This window comes from Bos grunniens, chromosome 2, assembly GCF_055505025.1.
Source record: "Bos grunniens cultivar Pamir isolate PY7600 chromosome 2, Bosgru_T2T1.0, whole genome shotgun sequence".
NCBI classification, from domain to species: domain Eukaryota; kingdom Metazoa; phylum Chordata; class Mammalia; order Artiodactyla; family Bovidae; genus Bos; species Bos grunniens.
The window spans coordinates 39,338,725-39,357,315 of NC_141166.1; the positions used below are offsets into that span (position 1 = coordinate 39,338,725).

Genomic DNA, 18,591 nt, shown 5'->3' on the forward strand with positions numbered 1-18,591 from the left:
ATTAGCATCACCTCAGAAGCCCTCAATACAATAGATTTTTGTTCAAAATAAAGTTCATGAAATCCTATGTTTCTTAGAACAAAATAAAAGTCTTTACAGGAAGAACTTATAAATAAGAAAAGAGACTGTCTCACTCATTCTTAACTAAAAGAAAAAAAAAGTGATACAGTGCCTTAATCATGAACAGAAAAGAGACATATCAGGTTAGAAAATGTTCTTTTCTGGTGAAATTTATCAATATGTACTGAACATCTATTATGTCACAGGCTTGGTTCTAGATGCTGAGGATATGCAAATACTAGCAAGACTCAGAGGGCGGCAGAGCATGAGATGGTTAAATAGCATCACCGACTCAACGGACATGAATTTGAGCAAAACCTGGGAGACAGTGGACAGAAGAGCCTGGCAAGCTATACTCCATGGGGTCTCAAAGAGTCAGACACGACTTAGCAACTGAACAACAACAACAGCAAGACTCAGCTTTTGGTCTTCAGAAGGTACTGAGAGAAATCAACGTGTCAACGTGTATTTAAGTGATAATATGATAAATGCCTTAATAGAGATAAACAGGGATTCTATGGCAGTTCCTATGAAATAAAAAAGTCATGGGAGACTTCATAATGGCAAAATGTGCTTTCAATCTTCAAGGGCATTCATAGTGGATAGTGGCATAATTCTAAGCACAAAATCAGCAGTAATATGATGTAGGGGTAGAACAGAACTGGAAACATGCTGGAAAACATTAAGGCTGCTTCAGAATGCCCAGCAAGGCTCCAGATGATGAAGATCCTGTCAGGCTGTGTAGTACAAATTTTATCATTATGGTACCCCACTGAGAAACTTTAAACTGATAGTGAATGATAAAATAAACCATAGGAAGGGTTATAGAAGATTATGATCAGAATCAGGAAAAGCAGATAGTTGGTCATAATGTGATAATCAATGAGAGGGCATATAGGAGTTTGAATTAAAGTAGTAGTAGTGGGATTGGAGATGGGGAAAGGATATAAGATGTTTATTCTGAGACAAAATTAAGTTACTCAGTGCCCCATAGGTCATGCAAAATTCCCACCCTCATGAAAGTTACATTTTAATAAGGTAATCATACAGTAACCAAATACCTAGTTAAAATATTAAACTTAATATGAACTAAATATTAATTTATATTAAATTATTTAACCTCACATGTCACATATTTAATATAAAATTTTAAATGAGAAGATAACAGGGCAAGAGGAAACCACTATTTTCTGTAAGGTGGTCAGAGAAACATCTCTGAGGAGATGAGTTTGGAGCAGAGACTTAAATAACATGGAGGATGCTAGCTATTTAAAGAATCAGACAAGGATACTCCAGGAAAGAGGTGGTGCTGTAAATACAGAGGCTTTGAGATGTGAATTAACTTCTTATGTTTGAGGCTGACTTGGAGTAAGATGCAGGAAGAGTGCTATAAGAACTAAGCGGAGCCAGGTTGTGTAAGATCCTGCAGAACCTGGGTCAAGAGTTTGGATTTATTTCTAAGAGGGAGAAATGGGGAAATATTGATCAAAGGGTACAAACTTTCAGTTATAAGACCAATAACATCTGGGGATCCAAATACTGTATACCGTATACATTAAAAGTTGCTAACAGAGTAGATCTTAAACATTCCCACCATAAAAAATAAATGATTCCCTGGTGGCTCAGACAGTAAAGAATCTGCCTACAGTGCAGGAGACGGGGTTCGATTCCTGGGTAGGGAAGATCCCCTGAAGGAGGAAATGGAAACTCACTCCAGTATTCTTGCCTGGAGAATTTCATGGACAGAGGAGCCTGGCAAGCTACAGTACATGGGGTCACAAAGAGTTGGATACGACTGAGTGACTAACACACAATTATATGGGGTGATGGAGGTGATAGTTAATGCTCTGGTGGTAATCATTTTGCAATACATAAATGTATCAAATCATATTGAATACTTTAAATTTACATGTAAAATGTCGATTATGTTTCAAAAAAGCTGGAGAAAATGTATGATGAGAAGCCTTTGCAGAATTTTGAGGAGGGTGGTAAGAACTTTTTAAATACCTTATGGCTGCTGTGTGGAAGGCAGACCACAACAGGGAAAAGAGGGGAAACAGAGAGGCAAGTAGAAGACTACTGTAGTCATCATCTGAGAGGGGATGGCAGCTCTGATCACAGGGTGCCAATAGGATAAGCAGATTTCAGACACCAGAAACAACAGCAGCAAAAGAGACCTGCCACGATTCAAACTCTTTTGAAAAATAAGAATTAGGAGGATTTTCAATGTAGTATCTATGTACAAATATTTCAAATGGAAAGATACACCATGTTCTTGGGTTGGAAGAATAAATACTGTAAAAATGATTATATTACCCAAGGTAATCTACAGATTCAGTAAAATCCCTAATTAGAATACCAAGGCCATTTTTCACAGAACTAGAAAAAAGAGTTTTAAAATTTGTTTGGAAACACATAAGACCCCAAATAACCAAAATAATCTTGAGAAAGAAGAACAGAGCTGGAGGAATCATACTCCCTGATTTCAGACTATACCATAAAGTTATAGTAATCAAAACAGCATGATACTGGCAAAAAACAGACACAGATCAATGGAACAGAACAGAAAGCCCAGAAATAAACCCACCTGATTAATCTATGACAACGAAGGCAACAATATACAATGGAGGAAAAAAGCCTCTTTAATAAGTAGTGCTGGTCAAACTGAACAGCTACAAGTAAAAAAAGTGAAATGAGACCATTCTCCAAAGCCAGATTAAAAAAAAAAAAAAAAACTCAATGGATAAAAGACCTAAATGTAAGACCAGACACTACAAAACTACTAGAGGAAAACAGGCAGAACACTCTTTGATATAGACTGCAGCAATATATTTTTGGCTCTGTTTCCTAAACTAAAGAAAACAAAAGCAAAAACAAACAAAGGGGATTTAATTAAATTACATAATATAGTTACTCAGCTCTGCAATGAGAAAATTATATAAAAATTATACATCAGTATGTTACTTCCCTACATAGCTTCATTGAAAAATTTCCCTGGTCTCATGTTTCATTCAAACAATCCTGCTGTAGTGTATATTTAAATGATCCACAGTTGGTAAATGTCTGTATATTATATTTGAGTGTGCATGTATATTATGTTACATTATCTTAAATTACTCTGCTTTGCAATTTCTCTTCCTTTTAAAACAAAGCTTCCTTTAGAATTCTTAGGCTTCAAAGGCAAGACCCACTCAAGTTGTAAACAAAAAGGAATACATAAACCCCAAACAAAAAGGCTTACATGCTGCTTCCCAGTAGCAAGAACTTTCTAGTATCACAGTGGTCTGTCTTGGAAAAAACATCTTTTTGATCGTTTTGGCCCTTTGCTCTTCATTCAAGATTGATTACTACCGGATCTTTCCTAGAGCTTGGCTCACAATGGTTTTAAATGAGTCAAGCTTTGGCGCCCCCTCACTAAAGTATTTGCTTTAGTGAATTCTAAATTTCTCTCACAGAGACTACAACTGTCTCAGAATCAAACTGCCTTCTGTAGTAATTGCTGAGCACACGGTACAACTGGAATCTTTGACATTCATTTAAAAAAAGTGTGTATGTATGGAAAGGTGGGTGAGAAAAGAAAAGAGTCAACAAATCAATCATAAGAAATCAGCATGTTTAAGTAAATCACTATACCGCTCAGAAAGAAAGATCTGACAGAGACACTCAGAAGGGATCACTCAGAAGGGATCAGCCTGCAGGTTCAGCCAAGATGGATTCCTGCTAATCACTTTTCATTCTTCTTACACATTAGTTTTTCTTGTAGGAAGAGCTATTTTTATTAAGGTATCTTCATTTTAAAATGTTCTCTGATGCCATGAGAACTTGGTTAAATTGCTACCAATTCTCAAAGCGAAAAGGAGTTTTAACCTTCAAGGAAATCAGCGATCATACACTTACTACAACGCAGTATGTACATGAAAACACAAGTGTTCCACAGTCACAGGAACCTGAAACTTTGTGATAGAATTATTAGCAGATAATGAGCTAAATATTAGCTAAATATTCTACAAAACTGAATGATTTTTATACAATACTATGACACCATATTCCAGTCCCATAAAATAATCAGATGCATGACTACCCTCCATATAAATGACAATATTTACTACTCTCCAAATAAACAGTACTGATAAAACAAGTGAAAAACATAATATGGGGCCTATACTACTTGTAAGTTCATTCAAATATCAAAACTCTTTAAAAATTTTTGCAAAAGTGGAAATATTCCTCAATATTATACCTTTACTTATTTTTTCTTGAAAAGGACACCTTTTCTTCAGTTCAAAATGAGTTTTTATTTGACTATCTTAATTCATGTCTTTTTATAATGCATTTTAGAAATTTACCAGAATACAATTAATTTTGTTTTACAAGTGAAGTGAAAGTCGCTCAGTCATGTCCAACTCTTTGTGACCCCATAGACTTCACAGTCCATGGAATTCTCGAGGCCAGAATGCTGGAGTGGGTAGCTGTTCCTTTCTCTAGGGCATCTTCCCAACCCAGGGATCGAACCCAGGTCTCCCACATTGCAGGTAGATTCTTTACCAGCTGAGCCACAAGGGAAGCCCTGTCCTACAAAGATGCTTCTTACATCTATAAATTAATCATTTGATACTTTTAGCAAGCAGCTATTGAAGAAAACCAATAGTAGTATCAGGCACTATGCTTTTTGAGTCATTATCCTTTTGGACACAACATTCATTTCTATAAGGAGGGCTTTTTAAAATATCTCATTTGTGTACTCATGTAAGAATTAATTTTGATAAACTGATGTATTTACATTTACTATTTTAACATGATACTGAAATTGTGATTCATAGTTTTATCTCTACATATAAATAGCATCTATTCTTGCCAGGGCTTGAAATATTTGATCTAACTGTTTAAATATATTAATTCCATAGACAGATTTTCCTTTGGAGACTACTGGCAGTTTATCAAAATCTCTTTTCTTTTTCCCTAGGATTGCACACAGTAGGATTACATTTACCAATCTCCCTTGCACTTAAATGTGGCCACATGACCCAGCTGTAACCAATGAAATGTGAGCAGGCGTCATTTGTCTATCTCTAGGTTTTGCTCATATACACTTCCATGTGCTCCTCTGTGGTATTTTCCCTTCTACCAGCTTAATGGAGACAATAACAAAGTAAAGCTATAAATAAAAGGAGTCTGGATGCCAGGCTGACTATGAAGAAGAAAGACATCTTCCAAATTCAAACACTCAGCCAGGACTGTTAAATGAACAATAAATAAAGTTGTAACACACTTTTGACACTAGTTTTTTTTTTTTTTTTTAGCAATTAGCCAATCCTGACTAATGTACTTAGAGAAAAATTGGAAGAAATATATAATGAGATTAGAAAAAAAAAAGGACGAGACTAATAGAAGTAACAGGGTTAAAAGAAACAAATTTCAGTAACCATCCTCTATCTGCTGCCTGTACAACAGATCCCAGCAGCAGCTAGGACAGGTCATGGGTGCTGGAATGGGAGAAGGAAGAGTCAGCTTGAGGCAAGAATATTTCCTGCTGCTCCGCCTATATTACCTTCTTCACGCCCCTCTCTTTTTCTGGTATGGATGGAGCAAAGAGCCCAGCCATCAAGTTGGTCCTATTCTAATGCCTGCCTTGTGGCCAAGGTGGAGAAAACACTTGCAACTATTTTCAGAGAATCTTAGGACAGTCTGATATTCGCCAAGGACAAAGTGAAAGCACTGCCCTTCTTGAGATGGTAGCAGACAGAAGACTGTACATCTGGTCTACTTCCTGTCTCCACAGTCCCTCTTCATTCTCCCTCAACATCTCCTTAAATATTATCTTGCAGAATCACAGTGTCAGCTTCTTCCTTCCTTCTGACTATAAACATACTTTTTTTTTCTATCCATAACAATCACACACACACACAAAAGAAATGACAATTAAAAAACAACCACAATCATAAAACCTGTTTTGTAAATCTCCTACCTTGAGTTATAGCTCATTTGTTTTTTACCTCTTTAACTCCTCACTTATATATCACCTATTCACTCCTTCAGTTATTATTTATTAATAATTTATTGTTGTTATTAGCTATTAACAAAAATGTATTAAATATTAGTTTGTTTCAAATCTAATAACATGGTTCTGGAGGCACAAATATAACAAAGACAAACATTTGCCTTTGACGATTATACAGAACTGAGGAAAAAGACAGATGAAAATAATTATACAGCAAGATGATTATTTTGTAGTCTAGATACAATTAAAGGGCTATGAAAGTGCTTCTTCTCTGAAAAGGCACAATTAATACTACCTTTAAGGCTGGAGAAAAAAGCTTCATAGAAGGAATGACATTTGAATTGAAAAGACACAGGCTTTTATAAGTCAATCAAGGGGAAAATGAATATTTAGGTAGAAATAACAAAGGCAATAAGCAATATGAGACAAACATGGTATACAAAGAGAAATAATTGAAGCTGAAGAAGCAATAAGTAGTCTGCTATGGTTAGAATGAAGAAAAGAAAGAGAGGGATTGTTGGCTGTCCAAAAGGGGCTACTTAGAGTCCTGTTTTGAAGAGTCTTACTGAGCTTGAAACTTTATATTATAGAAAACTTTTAAGAAGGGGAGAGAAATGATCTGATATATATGAAAAAGCTTCATGGTGGAAAACCAGATTATGTAAGAGTCAGGAAGATGGAAACTCATCAAAGGTTCAGATAAATGTTGCTGTTGCTCAGTTGCTCAGTTTTCTGACTCTTTGTGACCCCACGGACTGCAGCACACCAGGCTTCTCTGTCCTTCACTATCTCCCAGAGTTTGCTCAAACTCATACCCATCGAGGCAGTGATGCCACCCAACCATCTCACCCTTTGTTGCCCTCTTCTCCTCCTGCCCTCAATCTTTCCCACTGGAGGCCCGTGCTGAAGGGGTTAGTGTTCAGCACTTGCATTATAAAGCACTTCAGTGATCAGAAAAGAATTTTCCCTCTTCTGCTTAAGCAAAAATTAGATTTCTTATTGGCTTTCACTCCTTCCCCAATTGACTGAGAAAGGCTACTGCAATAGGTCTACAGAATTTTCTGAAGGCAACCATCTTTTAAGAATTCCCACAGTAAGCCTCCCTTATTAAGGAACTTGTAGTCATGGCCAAATGAAAGGACTAAATGTTTTAAATGTTTTAAAAGGACCATTACTTTTATTCTGAGCATTAGAAAAAGTGCTCATCAGAACCAAAATTTTGTCTCTTCCTATCTCCATCTGGCCAAACTGTGAAAAGGCCAGACTTAATAACAGCATCCTCTGAACAAGAACTATAGCCTTTTCGCAGCAGGTGGTTCCCACCTCTGCCTACAGAATTGCAGCCCAAACAATCTGCTCAGAATTGCAGAGAACTCAGTAGAATGTGCTTATGACTCAGGCTGTTGAGTAGGAGGACTGTTATTGTTATTTTAACTCGTGCCAGAGTATGTGGGCAAATCTCCCTGTTTCTGTCTCGAGTTAACCAAGAGACATCCCTCTTCAAAACCTCACCCCTGGAATAGATTCTTACTCAATTACAGCCAGAATGGTTTGGGGTCTGGGTACGACTGCCAGCTGATAGTAGAGATTAGAAAAGGCTTTCATACAGGGAACATCTGATATTCTAACTTACCAATACAATTTACTTTTAGAATGCTTAAATCTGCCTTTAAAATTGCTTGCACAGAGTGCCATGGACCAGAGCTAAATGCTGATGAGATAGCATTCAGCTTGTGACTACATTTGACTCGTAGTCAGCACAAGTCAAAGGTACTTGTTTTCAGAAAGGATGGTGAAAATAGCAGGTCTTCTTTCACTTTCCCTTAACTGTTGGGGTATTGTGGTCCTACTGTTTGTCTTTCTCTTGCCAAATGTTCTCAACAGTGTAAATACTCATCAAGTGCTGCTCCTAAGAAATACTGTAAAAATGAAACAAAAAAATCAGACTATTTTTACAGAATATTGTCTTAAAGGATAAAATTCACCCAACAACATTTCAGGAAAAGGTGTAAATCTATTCTGAAGATATAGAAATATCAAAGAAATGTCAGGCTGTGGCAAATGTTAATATTATTAGGTAGACAAAATATGACATGGAATACGAAAATAAATATTTTCTACTTTTAAAATCGTTTTCTCACTTCCACTTAGCTAATTTGTCTCTGTTTTTCTGATGCTATAAATTAAAATTCAAGATCACATATCAGTAGGATACAATATTGTCAAAATGCTATAAAATTATGCATTAAAAGGAGGCAGGAAAGTTCCTCATCATTCCAGAAGTGATGGGCAAACTGAAAGAATCCTGAAAAGGGCAACAACCATCATTGTATTCATAAAAGATAATGTGTGTATTCCAAAGTAACCCTTGCATACCTCTCTAGTCCTTCAGAAAGTGAGGGTCCACCAAGACAGAGACACCAGTCCAGAGACAGCCCAGAATATCACAACGTCAGAATATCACATTACATTACATAGAGAGGATATGGCGATGACGTCAGGGAGGTAGAAGATGTCAGCTGATACAGCACCTTGTTGGCCATAGTAGGAGTGTGGGTTTTCTTCTGACTATTAAACACAGCCAATGGTGAATTTTGAACAAGACAGTCAAATCAATTGATTCATAAAAGATCAGACTATGTGAATAATAGATTATACAAGAGCAAGATTGAGCACAGGAGGCTATTGCATTAGTTAAGGTGAGAGAGAGTGGATTCCAACGAAACAGGTAAAGACAATGAGAAATGGTTAGATTCTGGACAGAGATGAGCTTGTTACTGTTACCATCTGTGATGAGGCTTAATTAGGTTAAATACTATGCCTCTAATAGGTAGTGGAGTCCAGAAATAATGCAACTGTCAGGGTTGTTTGCTGCTAAGTCACTTCAGTCGTGTCCAACTCTGTGCAACCCCAGAGACGGCAGCCCACCAGGCTCCCCAGTCCCTGGGATTCTCAAGGCAAGAACACTGGAGAGGGTTGCCATTTCCTTCTCCAATGCAGGAAAGTGAAAAGTGAAAGTGAAGTCGCTCGGTCGTGTCCGACTCTTAGCGACCCCATGGACTGCAGCCTACCAGGCCCCTCCGTCCAGGGGATTTTCCAGGCGAGAGTACTGGAGTGGGTTGCCATTGCCTGTACTCTAAATGTTTACATGGGGCTTTTGTGTCAAAAAGATGCTGATATTAAATGAAGTAGTAAGACTTAAATGTCAGAGAGATATATCAATCTTTACACTAAGAATTACATGTATTAAGTTTGAAATATTCAATTCTAAATTTTACAAAATAATCAGTAATATTAGCACACAATTACAAAGATTTTGACATTTACAAAGCATTTTCACTCCTGTTATCCTATACAGTGTTAAGATAGCATAGCAAAAGAGAGATATCTAATAGTCACCTTTATGGGATCACTGAAGGTGATTATCAATATCCTGTTTTTCTCTCTGGGCAGATATGGTGCCTTCCTTACTTTTCTCACATCAGTCCCCTCAACGTTCAAAAAACTATCCTAATATCATTGGTGGAATAAATGAAACTGCTATTTACTCATCAAACAGGTTATGTTTCCCGCATTCTTTTTCTGGTAGGCAGCTTAGCTTTGAAGTCTGAGACAGATGAATTTGAATCTAGGCTATGCAACCACTATATGATCTTAGTAAGTTTCCCGAAATATATGGGCCTCAATTTCCCATCTGCAAAATTGCATTGCACTCGTTACCTCCAAGCTGTACAGCAAATCTTACATGTATTTATATTTGCCCAGCAAAGGTTAGTTTATCTCTTCTTTCTCTCCCAACCCTCAGAGCAGTAATTTATTCCCTTCAGGAAACAGAACAGTGCAAGTGGGCTCTCTTTTCTCCACACCCTCTCCAGCATTTATTGTTCGTAGATTCTTTTGATGATGGTCATTCTGACCAGTGTGAGGTGATACCTCATTGTAGTTTTGATTTGCGATTCTCTAATAATTGGTGATGTTGAGCATCGTTTCATGTGTTTGTTGGTCATCTATATGTCCTTGGAGAATGTGTAGGTATTCTGCCCATTTTTTGATTGAGTTGTTTACTTGACACAGTGGGGGAATAAGAGGGTGGGATGAATTGAGAGAGTTGCATTGAAACATATATATTACCATATGTAAAGCAGATAGATAATGGGAAGTTGCTATATAACACAGGGAGCTCAATCCAGTACTCTGTGACTACCTAGAAGGGTGGGATGGGGTCGGGGTTGGAGAGGGATTCAAAAGGGAGGGGATGGTTGATTTACAGTGCTGTTCAGCAGAAACTAACACAACAGTGTAAAGCAATTATCTTCCAATCAAAAATAAATTTAAAAAGAAAATTAAAAAATTATAAAATATTCAATGTCTATAAATCTTACTGGTATATATATTGATATTTCTTTTACCTTAAATGAACTATAAAATTAAATGTAGTGATGGAGAAAAATAAGAAAAAAAATCCTTTTTTAAAAGTTTCTCTCATGATTATTGAAGGGAATATGAACAATTAATATAGGCCAAACAGGAGTGTTTATTCTTTTATGCATCTTTTACATTTCAAAGGTAACATTTACCCTTGTAAATATTACCAAATATTGTATTTGGGAATAGTCAGTATTTCATCCATGGAGAAATAAAACAGATTGCAATTATTGCATTATGGCAAAAGCAGTAAAAAATATGAATACCATTACTGAGCAAGCTACTCAGAGCCAAAAAAAAAAAGAAGCCCATAACCAAAAGTTTTTCTAATAGGAAAAAAATAAAACAGAAACAGAATTGGCATGATATCACATATTAAGATATTTGGATCTCTTATAAAATTCAAGAGATGCTTTGAAAGCCACACTTAAGCCATTTTAGCATTAAATCTTCCAAATGCTGAAAGTTATTTAGAAATAAATAACAATACTGAGCACCAGATGACTAAAACATTCAAATGAGTCAACCTTGTGACAGAATGAGTCAATCAGAGATCCTCATGTATTAACATGGATGAATCTCTAAATACAGTGCTGGGTAAAGGCAAGGTACAAATAATATCTGCAGTATGACACCATTTATGTAAACTGTCAAAATGTAAATGATCCTATGGAGTATTATCTCATACACATGTCATTAAAGTTAGGAAGTCATTAAACACAGGAAGGCTATATCATCTTCAGGGTTGTGACACATTTTAGGAAGAAAGGAAAAGTTTATTTCTTTAGAAAAGATTTCAACAAAGCTGAATGCTAGCATGTTTTCAAATTCATGGGGCTGATACTTGGGTATTTGTCATAATAGTTCCTGGTGTGTGTGTGTTTGTGCTCAGCCACACAGTCATGTCTGGCTCTTTTGTGACTCCACAGACTATAACCCACCAGATTCTTCTGTCTATGGGATTCTTCAGGCAAGAATACGGGATCGGGTTGCCCCTTCCTTCTCCAGGCAATCTTTTCCTACACAAGGATTGAACTCATGTCTCTTTGTGCCTCCTGCATTGGCAGGCAGAGTCTTTATCCCTGCGCCACCTGGGAAGCCCCAATATTTCCTATATTTCACTCTGAAATTTTTGTAGATTTTTTTGATTAAAAATAAAATAATAAAGAAATAATGAAAGCAGTAAAATTCATATTGCTATGGCCAATTTAAGATTGTATATTCAGTAGTTCCAACAGCAAGAAATTTAATAAAAATGCATTTTTCATCTCCTATAACAAGAAATCATTCATCTTTATTTATTCAGTAATATTATTCTGCTTTTATCATAGGAATTGAGTCTAAAGAAAGATATGAAATCAAACAAAATATTCTTTCTGCTTGTGCACAGAGCTAAAATATATACGTTCCTTCATTTACTTACACAACAATTGTAAAGTAACAAGTACAAACATCAAATAAATTTTGTCTGTCGTGACTTTTTGGTAAACGCATTGTAATTTTTCTTCCTTAAATTCAGATAGAACCAACTCAAAACAAAGGAGAATCTGATGACTAGACATTTCTATCACAACCAGCCTCACAATAATGGCTGGGCTGATACTTTTCCCAGTGACTTGCTCCCAGACCCAAGTATACAACCTTGAGTGAATCTCTCCAACTACCTGCCTCCTTTCTCTCTGCCTCATGTCCCAATCTACAAAGTGAGCATCCTTATAGCTACTCACAGGGCTGTTATAGATTTAGTTAATATGGGCTAAGTCACATAGGACCACACCTGGCACATAGTAAGCGTTGAGAAAACACTATTGGTTCTGTTAACCATAGCAGGAGAGACAGGCTGAATTCAGTCTTCATTTCAGAGAAATATTTTTTTGTTCTTTTACTATGAAAGCATTCAAAACATTACAAAAGGTCATTTTAATAATCTAAATCTATTAGCTATAAAAGGCATGTATATTTTCCCTTATTAAAATGAACTAAAATTTATTTAATAAAGATTTTAAAAAAAAATACAGTTAATAAGTGGTTATTTTTCACAATTATGTGTAACTCTTTTACTTTAGAGAGGCTAGGGTCTTACCTGTTCAAAGAAGTGGTAAAATGGTAAAGTTCGTTATATTGTGTTCTCAAAGGTTGATAATATGTTCTGGTTTCTTTCTGTAAAAAAAAAAAAATGAAATTGATAATTTAATCTCTGATCCACGTGTTACAATTATATTATGTAGGTCAATATCAAATTCAACTCATGGCTTTACTCTTATATTGTGTAAATATGAGACTATGAGATGAATTTCATGATGGTTCTTAATAGTTATACACTGAGCATTTACAAAGAGCAAGGTCCTTTTCTGAGTGTTTCGAATAGAGAAGTAAAAATGCTAACTGTTGCAGACTTTTTTTTTACTTTTTAGCTTCACTCCAGTGAATAATATTTTAAATATTTTAATATAATTAAATTTTATTATAATAAATAATATTTTAAATTGTTTAAATTGTTTTCAGCTAATAAATAACAGGCAATTGTAATCTCTCCCAAGAGAATATATTCATCCTGGTAAACTGTTAATTATGTCCAGTAAGCCTTAAAGGACTGGGCCTTTAGCCCAGTCTGCATAGATTCTCTATAGCCAGGCTGGAAGGGAATTTTTTTTTTAATCAACTAATTACATTTCCTTTCTAGAGTACTAAACTTATTTTGACTTTCAGGATACTAAAAGTCATTCTGGATTAGTAGTTCTGCTTAGAATTCCACTAAATGCAAGGGGCAGAACCGAGACCCATTTTTAAGTTGTGCTCTTACAATTGAATTGTAGTGCTGGAGAAGACTCCTGAGAGACCCTTGGACAGCAAAAAGATCAAACCAAGCAATTCTGAAGGAAATCAACCCTGAATATGCACTGGAAGGACTGATGCTGAAGGTGAAGTTCCAAAACTTTGGCCACCTGAGTGAAGAGCCGGCTCATTGCAAAAGACCCTGATGTTGGGAAAAATTGAGGGCAGGAGAAGGGGATGAAGAGGATGAGATAAATGGATAGCATCACCAACTCAATGGACATGAGTTTGAACAAAGTCTGGGAGATAGCAAAGGACAGGGAATTCTGGTGTGCTGCAGTCCATGGGGTCACAAAGAGTTGGACACAACTTACTGACTAAACGAAAACCTATTTTAAAATAGGTGATTAAAGCTACGCATCTCTGTGTGTCTTCACCAAGGCTTATGTGATTTCACACCTGGTAAAACAGACCCCATCACATTCTCTAGGAATATGCTGCTCTAATAGTAAGGAACCCTCAGATAACTATTAACTCTTCTTAAAGACCCAGAAGAAAGGGCAAACTTGGAAAGACATAGAACAGGGCGTTCAGTTCTTCTCTATGATTCCTCAAAGAAAAATGTGTTTATGGACATAAACAGACAGGGGTCTGATGCAAAAGTGAGAAACATTGACCAGGTAAGGACCTGTATGAAGTGCTTTTACATATACAAGTCACTTAACCTGCAGGAATTCACATACAATGTACAGTAGAAAACAAATCTATTAATGCACATTAAAGACAGAAAGGCTTAACATTTTAAAAATGAAGAAACTTCTGCAGGCAAGAAGAAATATAGTAGAATTCTCCATTCCCTCAAATAACTTGATAGATATTTTAGGAAAAAAATATTCAACCACCCAGAACTCTGTACACAGCTATCCTTTTTTTTCAGTCTTGCTCAGTGATTCTCAAATTTGGAATATATATATATATGTTACTATATAGTTCTATACACAACAAGACTCTATTACATAGAGTTCTATACACAATAACAAGACTAAAGAATTTTAAAGGGCAGTTTTGATCAAAAGCAAATGAAACCTCATAGGTTGATTTCAGAACAAAATAAAAACGGTAAACTACCTCTGGACCGTGTTCAGAAAGAGTCTTTGCATAATTAATCAATGAATACTAAATAAAGTATCATCCTTTATTTCTTCTTTAAATTCCTTCTTTTCCTTCCATTCTTTTTTTAAACTTAAAAAAACAATTTATTTGCCTGCGTATGGTCTTAGCTAAGGCATGTGGGCTCTTTCATTGTGGTGCATGGACTCTCTAGTGGTTGGCAGGCTCCCCAGCTGAAGTGCACAGGCCTTCAGCATGTAGAACATGCCGTTCTACAGCATGCAGGATCCTAGTTCCCCGACCAGACAGACTCTCAACCACTGGACCCCCAGGGAAGCCCTTCCTTAAATTCTTCAGTGTGCATATTTTTTTTTCATTTCATCTTTATGATTCTCAAATCAACATGCACACATGTATACGTGTGCAAGTACACAATTATATATGTGTGCATGTATATTTTAGCCTATTAAAAATAGGAATTCTATAGAACAGAGGTCAACTAACTATGGTCCACAGACCAGATCCATCCTGATGCTGCCTGTTTTTCCTAATATAGTGTCTTGGGCACACAGCCATGTCCATTCATTTCATTGTTGTCTATGGGTGCATTCACGCTCCACTGCCAGAGCACAGCAGTTGTGACAGACTGTGTGGTCCTTCGTATATTTATATATCATCCTAAATATTACTATATGGCCCTCCAGAGAAAATATTTGCTTACATCTGTTATCAAGGGACATGTTTGTCATTTGAGTAACACTAAAAACAATATTGAAAAACAATCTCTTGGCTTTTAAAGGTTTTTTTCCAAAGATTAACTCAATAGTTATATATGAATGAGAGAAATTCCAGCCTTAAACACTTAAAAGCTAATTTCACTCCACAGGAATTGGAGAATTATTGGCCTCAGCATGAGATGATTATTGGAAAGCTGAACGTACCCAGTATTCATTCATCATAAAAATAATGCCCCATTTACCCATCATCCATATTTTTGTGGAGTTCTTTGGTTTATTAGAAAATTAAAATGACTATCTTTTTTCTAGGCTTTATTTTATGAGAAAAGATAAATGCCATTTGGGAATTATTTTTAAAAAGCAACTTATGGCCTATTCCATAAGGCATATAAACTTGAACAGCTATTTTAAATTAACACAGTGCAATTAGAGGTGATCATTTTTATTCCATATCAAAAGGTTTAAATTAGCACAGTTTTGTTAAGAATATTATTTTCCATAGTTTAAGTATTTTCTACAGTGGCTGAAACATCCCTAAAATAATCCTAGCAAATGCTTATATGGCATTTATTAATCTGCCAGACATTCAATGTTCCAAGCACTTCATATACATTAATTCACTTATTCCTCTCCATCACCCTTTAAGTAGGCAACTCTTATTCTCCTCATTTTACAGATGAGAAAACTGAGGCCCAGAGAGCTTAAATGTCCTTCCCAGCATAATACAGCTAGAAAGTAGCCAAGCCTTTCAGACTTGATAGACCCCAAGAGTTGGTTTCAGGTCTTCGACTCTGGTTAAGGACAAGTTCAACCATAGAGGCTTTGTGGTTTCTCTGAAAAGTGGTATTTCATCTATGGAAAACTGCAATTTACTTAAACTACTTAGCACATCTATTATTCAATATATTCAGCTTCTTGAACAAACTGAAATTTACTCAGTTGCTCCACTGATTGTATCAGGTTTGCTTATGCCACTTTCCAGAACCGCTTAGAACTGGATTTGAACACTGTTGAGAATCATGACTGACACCTGACAAAGTCATGTGATAGAGAACAGGATGTGCACTGGCTTCACAAAGTAAGACGAGTGTATCATTGAAGGAGGAACCCAAGACAAACACTTGTTCAGCTATAAACAATTCAGCTTTTATCAGGTGGGTTATCCAGATAAATAGGATGTGCAGATAGTGCACTTAGGCTGCATATAATACATATTTAGTGTGGTATATTTATATGCAAGGTATGTGACATGTATAGGGTTCAAATTAGAATGATAAATTGATGTAGACTTTCAGAATCTCATGGAGAAAATATTGCCAAGGTGTGCTTTTCCCAATGATACAAGAACCCACGTTTCATTCAGCAATAAAATAATGATGAAACCTTTCCTGGATTGCTAGACCAGAGTATACTTTTCATTAACCTTTGAAATACATTCTAGCATTAAGTTTCATTTGGTTATTTTGCATGTTTTGACAGACTTTTGTCAGATAACCTAAACACTGAGGTGCTTGAGATTGCTGGAATCCTGAAAAGCGTTTCTGCAGGCTAAGCTTAACCTCATCAGCTAGTGTTAGCTCTCAAATAAACTAACATTAACATCATTCTCTACCTCTATCAATATGCTTTGAGATTTTGAACAGTTCATGTAATTCAGTGCACTTGTGCAGGATAACAAGATTTCAACTAAGTGGCCAATACCGCTGGGAAAATATCCACAACCCAGCAGTCTTTAAATGGAGAGTAGCTACCAACATAAACCATTTAGTTCAACATGCTACTCAACCATTTCTATCCCCTAAAGGTTTAGAAGCAGTTCATTATCACTGATTATCCACGAGTAACTGAAAGTCACAGTGAACCAAACTCACTGCTAGTTGAACGGATCGGAGAAAGGATCTTCTTTTTCTGCCAAAGTTCTTTTAGGAGAACATTATGTTTCTTGCAAAGGAAATATGCTTAAAAATGTACACTTGAAAGAACTAAGGACAGTTAACATAAGTCCTATTCAAAACATACAGTCTCCAATTGACGAGAGAATCCAGGTAAGATAGACAGAATTCTCCCTTTTAATCCCCAGACCTGCTATTTCAGGCTATTTCCAAGGACTAGCAGACTGCATTAAGATGACTTAATAGAAATTAGCCAGTTTTGTCCAAAGACTCTCAACATAGTTCAGAGCAGTAAAAAGAGGATACAAATAGGTGAAGGATAAAGGATTGGATTAGTCAGAAAAGTCAGGTTTAAGTCACTGAGTCTTTAGAGAATGAAGGTTTATAAACTATTCATGCAAATCCTGATGTAAGCAGAGTAACTCTCCAGGCCACCTCACTCCATGGTGATGACCCAGCAAACTGTATATTCTTCTTGTGGCTCAACTAACTTGTGGCATCTGAGATTACTGCACCAGGAGAGGAAGACATCTAGAAGGTTGTGCACTGGCCCCTCAGTGCTTCAACAAGGAAATGACACTCATCACTGCCTCTCACAGCCTCCCGACTAAACCAACCACATGGGCTCTGGCTAAATGCAAGGGGTTGAGAAACATGAAAGTTAGATGGAGATTGGGTGAGCAGTACAATTCTCCATCACAAGAGTGAAAAAGGCATGGTGGCTATTTTAGGGCCATCTTTAGATTCCTTCCTTGTTGAAAAGGGTTGACAAGAAATAACGCTCAGTGATACCAGCTCAAAACTTATTTTGCTAAAGTAACAAATGCTGACTCTGATTGGATATATTTTGTTATATACATATTCATCTTTTAAAATGTTTTCTTAATATGAATTGACCCTGAATATAGAGAACCTATATAGCATCAAGAGGCTACCCACATCAGTGTTTTCATTTCGTGATGTGCTTCACTATTGTTTTCTGCTCAGAAATCAGAATATATCTGAATAATGCTTCTCTGCTTGACAGAAAGCCATCTGTTTGTTTCTAATTTTATACAAACATCAACCATTTTAAAAATGTTCGATTAAGTTAATGCAGATGCACGGGTTCCTGTGGTGTAAAGAGAAGGGTCTCGGGACAGAAACAGGAAACAAAGCTGCCATGAAACTTACTATGCCAGATGCCACTTCATGATTTCCCTCTCAGGTTCAAAATTCTTCTGTCAATGTGACAAAATCTAAGTTTCTTGGCCTGGCTGCAAGGACTTGCATACTGTGACTGTACTTTATCAAGTTTATCTCCGATTTTCTACCACCACAAGCCCTCACATCTTAGACTAGTTACTCTGTAGACCTAATAAGTGCCCTTTTCATTCAAGCTTCATATCTTTTTTCTGTGAAGTCCTCTTCTTGCCTCCTTGTCTCTCCCTCTCCCGCTTTCCGTATTTCCTTTATGTCTGGCAACGTCTTGTTGAACTGAAGCTCTCTTCTCTAAGAACACTCCCTAGTCACCTCCAAGATTGTCTCTGTCCACTGGTTCCTGGTTCTTGTTTTTATTTGGCATTCATATGAATTATCCCAGGGGTCACTAGTG

General features: G+C 36.4%; 1 protein-coding gene across 49 annotated transcripts in view; it reads right to left on the minus strand.

Moving 5' to 3' along the window:
• The window catches only part of MAP2 (microtubule associated protein 2), a 298,362-nt gene that overhangs the window by 89,527 nt on the left and 190,244 nt on the right, over positions 1–18,591 (minus strand). For all 49 annotated transcript variants that reach the window (XM_086342582.1, XM_086342896.1, XM_086342878.1 and 46 more), the window contains one exon: positions 12,567–12,643. The gene's annotated coding sequence lies outside the window, so the exon portion shown is untranslated. The remainder of the gene's footprint in view (positions 1–12,566; positions 12,644–18,591) is intronic.